Source organism: Hyaena hyaena, unplaced genomic scaffold (assembly GCF_003009895.1).
Source record: "Hyaena hyaena isolate Hyena2069 unplaced genomic scaffold, ASM300989v1 scaffold_867, whole genome shotgun sequence".
NCBI classification, from domain to species: domain Eukaryota; kingdom Metazoa; phylum Chordata; class Mammalia; order Carnivora; family Hyaenidae; genus Hyaena; species Hyaena hyaena.
The window spans coordinates 582,176-588,148 of record NW_024081501.1 but is presented as its reverse complement, the minus strand read 5'-3'; the positions used below and the strand labels follow the sequence as shown (position 1 = coordinate 588,148).

Genomic DNA, 5,973 nt, shown 5'->3' with positions numbered 1-5,973 from the left:
CAGAGAGAGAGGGAGTCACAGACTCTGAAACAGGCTCCAGGCTCTGAGCTGGCAGTCAGCACAGAGCCCGACGCGGGGCCTGAACCCACTAACCGCGAGATCATGACCTAAGCGAAAGTCGGACGCTTAACCGGCTAAGCTACCCAGGCGCCCCTATCCTTCTAAATTTTTAGCACTGTTATCAATTTGAATAATAACTTTTATTTTCTTACCTTGCACAACAACTTAATATCAAGGTGCTTATAGTAATACATTTAGTAATATAACTTGAATATTTTTATATTTGCTCTGTTAAGTAGACCTTCTGTACAATACACCTATATTTTTGAAAATCAAAAAAACTATTCTTTTTAACCTACTTAATAAGTAGCTTGATTTAGCTGCTCAAATCATCTAATAACTAATAGGTACATTAGTTATTAATAATAAGTAGTCTGTTTTTGCTGACATACCTTAGCTTATTGTATATCAAAGGTTTATGTCCTATACTTCTATATAGCAGTCTTTGGTCTTTAAAAAGTATATCAAACTGGGGCACCTGTTAGCTCAGTTGGTTAAGTGTCTGACTCTTGATTTTTGGATCAGGTCATGATATCATGGTTCATGAGTTCAGTCCCTGCGTTGGGCTCTTTGCTGACAGCATGGAGCCTGCTTGGGATTCTCTCTCTTTTTCTCTGTCTCTGTCTCTGTCTCTCTCTCGTTCTCTGCTTCTGTCCTGCCTTCTCCCTCACGGCCTGCTCCTTCCCTGCTCCTGCTGTCTTTCAAAATAAAAAAACTTAAAAAAGATTTTAAAAATTATCAGAGTTACCATGAAGACTTTACTTTGAGAATGAATTTCTAGTCTGATACATAAAGCTTAACTCATTTGGTGGTCAACTTTTTCTATCTGCTAACATGATCAAAATAAAAATTACTTAAGAATACTAAAATACAGGGGTGACTGGATGGCTCGGTCAGTTAAGCGTCGAACTTCAGCTCAGGTCAGTATGTCATAGTGCATGAGTTCAAGCGGCTTGGAGCCTGGAGCCTGCTTCAGATGCAGTCTCCCTCTTTCTCTGCCCCTCCCCCACTTGCGCGCGCACGCTCGCTCTCTCAGTAATAAATAAAATAAAATTTTAAAAATTTAAAAAAAGAATATTAAAACACATATCAAAAATTTTCTACAAGTATTTTTGAATATTTCCACAATACAATTGTATATAGAAAAAGCAAGATTTATATTAAAAAAAAGAAATACTGTGTTCACTTTAGCAGCACATATACTAAGTTTAGAATGATACAGAGAAGATTAGCATTGCTCCTATGCAAGGATGACATGCAAATTTGTGAAGTATTTCATATTAAAAAATATTTATTACATCTCCAAAGGTTTTGATAACCATTATGCCATGAGAAAAATGAATTCAGATAAAAACTGATTTTATGGTCAACACTTAAGGGATATTTTTTATTTGTGTATCCATTAAATGACAGTAAAGAAAACTCTGATTTAGAGACCGATGCAACATTTACCTCTGCTTTTTTTCTTTTTTCTTTGCTTTCCAATGCTATTCGTTTGGAATAGTGAAAATTAGGTTACCTTTGAGGTCTGATATACTGGGCTGAGCTTTGTCTAAGAACATAATTTGTGGCATGGATTCTGTATGATGTGGGTTTTGAGTGGTACATTTTGACTACTAAGGAGTGCTTGAGCTATTTTTACTCACTTGGTCAGCCCTACTTGTGAGCAGTATAATACATTTTTTTAGGTGACTGGCAAGATTTAAGAGTGCTGTTAGAAACATTTATTATAGACATTGGCCTAAAGGGTGGCCTCTCAGACATTTTTTGACCCCCTTTAAGCAAGAAGTCACACAAAAATATGTTGATCACTGGGATAATAGAATTTAAAGTCTAGGGACACCTAATTATGCCACAATGATAATTCTGAATATTTGATATCAAATACAATTTACATAATCATTGCTTCTTAGAAGCATCAGAAAATACAAAATACTGTGTCTTAAAACTTTTCTAGGGACCACTTTCTACTCTTTGTCCTAATGGTATAAGGTATCAGATTTGACTTACTAAAGATGTTAATTCAATATAAATTTCCTCTGTGGATTATATTATCTTCATGGTCAGAACAAAAGTATGCTTCTCAGACAACTGGGTTTCTTTTTAATTCTTTCATTTCACCTCATGTGTCAAAATTATAATGAAGATACATGATACCATGTGTCCCGTGTCACTCCCCTGGGACATATCAGGTTATGATTGTCTTGTGATTAGGTTACTGATGTTCCTGGGCATATCCTGCTTGTTCTGCTAATTTCTTTAGACACATTTTCTCAAAGAGAAAGAATAGATCAGATATTTGACATCATAATATCTTTAAGAAATTTCTTAATATTTTTCCACAAGATTGTTTTAAGAGGATTTATCTCTTGTCCACTTTTGAATATTTGAAATATAAATTAGCATACAGTTATGAAAAGGTAGAGATAAAAAGTGCTTTTTATCATGATTATGAAATAGGAAACAGTAGTGTGTGTCATATCATCGAACAACAAAAAATGTTAAATAGCTAAAAGCCAAGATTCATGTTACGAACACCACCATGAATACACATAAAGGGAATATATACTGTCCAATGTTTCAAAGTAATAAAAAATGCTGGGATGCCCGGGTTGCTCAGTCAGTTAAGCGTTCGACTTCGGCTCAGGTCATGATCTCGTAGTTCATGGGTTCCAGCTCCACATGGAGCTCTGTGCTGACAGCTCAGAGCCTGGAGCCTGCTTCAGATTCTGTGTCTCCCTCTCTCTCTGACCCTCCCCCACTTGTGCTGGCTCTTTCTCAAAAATAAACATTAAAAAATTCAAAGTAATAAGAAAGGCTTATCTCAATCCAGGGAAATTGTCATATAAAATAGGTAATCACTAAATGAATCATAGGGCATAAATTAATGAATTACTTACAGATTCCAACTGATAGACTGGTACTTGCAAAAATTGCAATCAAGTGTCTATTACCCAGTTTTCTAGGAAATAGACTGTGGAGATTTGCTTACAAAAAGTTTATTGTGGGAGGAGGGGTGTCCTTTCAGTATCAAAACCTGTACTATAGTACAGATTGAATATTTATGACCCTCAAATTCATTTGTTGAAATTCTAAATTCAAATGTGATGGTATTAGGAGATGGAAGTTTTGGAAGTGATTATTTCAGAAAGGTGTAGCCCTCATGATTGGGATTAGTACCCTTAATAAAGAGATCCCATAGAACCCCTTCACCCCTTCTGATTGTTGTTAATACCCTTATAAAAGAGCCTCATAAAGCTCCCTCACCCCTTCTGCCATGTGAGGTTACATAAGGAAGAGGACCCTCATCTGACACCAAATCTGCCAGTGCCTTGATCTTACACTTCTCTGCCTTCAGAACTGTGAGGAATAAGCCTGTTATTCATAAGCCACACAGTCTATGGTATTTTGTTATAACAGCCTAAATAGAATAAAACAACCGGTGAGAGAGTTTTCAAAGTAAGCAGGGTCTGGTACACATTTTGCTATGCCATGGGGAGTGCTGTAGCTGGGTTGTCCTGGGAATTGAGAATTGAAACAGGAAAGCAGGGGCTTTGTATCCAGGAAAGCTTTCAAGCTAGGATAAAGCAGCTCCTTTGGGCTGGTGGCAGTTCTAGGAGAGGGATTCAGCTTTGAATTGGCACCAGGTGATACTTGTAGAAACTGAGGAAATGAGTGCTTTAGCATACCCTAGTATTTACTACTGATCAATAACCCAACACATCCTGGTAATGTTCAGGACTTCTGTTTTTTCCATAAAGGCTTCCTCATTTTTAAGCATGTGAGCAGCGGAGGGACTACAGAGGATTCAAAGCAGTCTCTAGCTGACAGCTGAGTCTGTGGGACTTGAACTCACTAACCGTTAGATCATGAACTGAGCTGAATCATGACTCACTGGGCTACCAAGTGCCCCTGGTGATGTTCAAGACTTTAATAAATTTTTCTAATTATCGTGAAATGGTAATGACTTTTATGTAGTCATAAAAAACTAATACTTAAAGGTAATGCTTATTTAATAATATTTTCAACAATATAGCAATACAGTCAAATAAAACCATTTAAATTTCACAAAAGAAATGCATATAAAAGAAAATTATATTTTAATAGAAGACTTAAGTTCTAAATGCAATGGGAATTTCTTTTAAAAAGTAAATTTAAAATGTAAATTAGTCCAAAGTATTCACAGTGATACATATATTAGGTGTTTTGGGAGCAACTTCTTAATAACTTTTATCTTTCAACTTTTTATCAATAAACATGTATTTATTCATTGTACTTAAGGACAGACACATTGTATAGTCTTCTCAATGATTTTGCAAGGTTTGGATTTCTTGGCTTTGGTTTACTTTGTTTCTGGCATTCCATTGTTATTTTTAGCTATTTTTAGCATAGTTTTTTGCCCTGTGGCCTGAATATTTCATATTCAGCATTATTTCTGCTGAATCAATACCACACTATCCTGAAAACCAGTATACTACTCTCTGTACAACTTTTGTTGATAACCGTTACTTTTCAACTTTATGCTGCATTTCACCACATCTTTAAGCAGTTTATCTAGATCTCTGAGTAGGTTTGCTATTTTGCTCTTCATATCATATGTCTTACAATATTATGTAAGAGTCTATCCAAATCCTACTCTTGAGTTTTTCTTGGACAAGTATGGTGATCCCAAATAACTTCTAGAAAAAGTAAAGTATATAAAACCTTGGAATATGTGAGGCATTTTTGGAGGAAAAGTGTTGGGAGATAAAGAGAAAGAATGTAAATTGAAAAAGATAAAGAGAAGGAAGCAAAATAGATGTTAAGTGAAAATAGAAAAAATGATATCCAGTTGGTAGGTCTGTCTTCATGCCATTAGCAAGAGAACAGCATGTAAAACCCTTACAGCCTCTGGTACAAGGTTAATGCCACGTCTAAGACACGTAGGTGAAGGCTGTGCTACTTTAATTTTAGCACAAGGATATGTGCGTTCTAAATCTACCTCTTATTAAGGTAAATGTGATTTTTGATATCTCCTGTTTAAACACAGTACTTTGTATTAGCTGGTTTTTTGTGTGATAAATTCTCCAGACTGCAATCCAAATAATATGTGGATGTGTGTATATTAAATAATCATTCCTATCATTTTTTAATTCCAGAATAATGAACAGACAATGCTATATGCATTTCAGATGTACAACATAGTGATTCAAGAATTCTATATATTATTCAGTGCTTATCATGATAAGTGTGCTTTTAATCCCCATCACCTATTTCACCCATCGTCCCATCTACCTCCTGTACTTTTCTATACACAAGGCATCTAGATCTATATGTAGGATCATACTACATAAGAATAAGCTCTGTATCAGGACATGGTAGTGGTATCATGAGCCGTTATTCAAAAAATGATTCAGAAAAACAGATAAAACAATCAAATTTAGTATTTGTTTTATAGATGGATATAAATAAAATAACACCTTGATCATTTTGGTCACTCTTGCCTTGCCGGCTTCTCAGAACTGTGAGTGCATGGACTAGAACTTTAACTCCACTGTATGAATAACTCAAATCCAATCAAAAGATTAATCTGTGTAATTTGTTCAGTATGTTCAGTAATAGATGTGTCCATTTGGCAGCTTTTTAAATTCGGGTTCAGTTTAGTTGTTTTCCTTCTTTTTTTTCTCTTACACTTCATTATTCTAAGGAAAGAGCTCCTCATCTAAGATACAGTTGAAAACGGAGATTCAAAGAATAGTGTTGAAAAAATGCAAATACATAATCTAAAGACATAGAAGTGTATAGGTTATTCCATAAAATAGTATGGAATGCCCAAGGGAAATTAGCCTAAGCAATAAGTGGAGATTGATCAGTGTCAATTTGCAAACAAATAAGGGAAGAGGTCACTGCCAAAAAAGACCAAATAAATATGAG

At 35.2% G+C, this 5,973-nt stretch overlaps 1 non-coding gene across 1 annotated transcript; it reads left to right on the top strand.

Moving 5' to 3' along the window:
• The first annotated feature begins 1,238 nt into the window (after positions 1–1,238).
• Positions 1,239–1,345, top strand: LOC120222382. The gene has a single exon (XR_005526030.1). It is a non-coding gene; the product is annotated as a U6 spliceosomal RNA (small nuclear RNA).
• Positions 1,346–5,973: the final 4,628 nt, after the last annotated feature.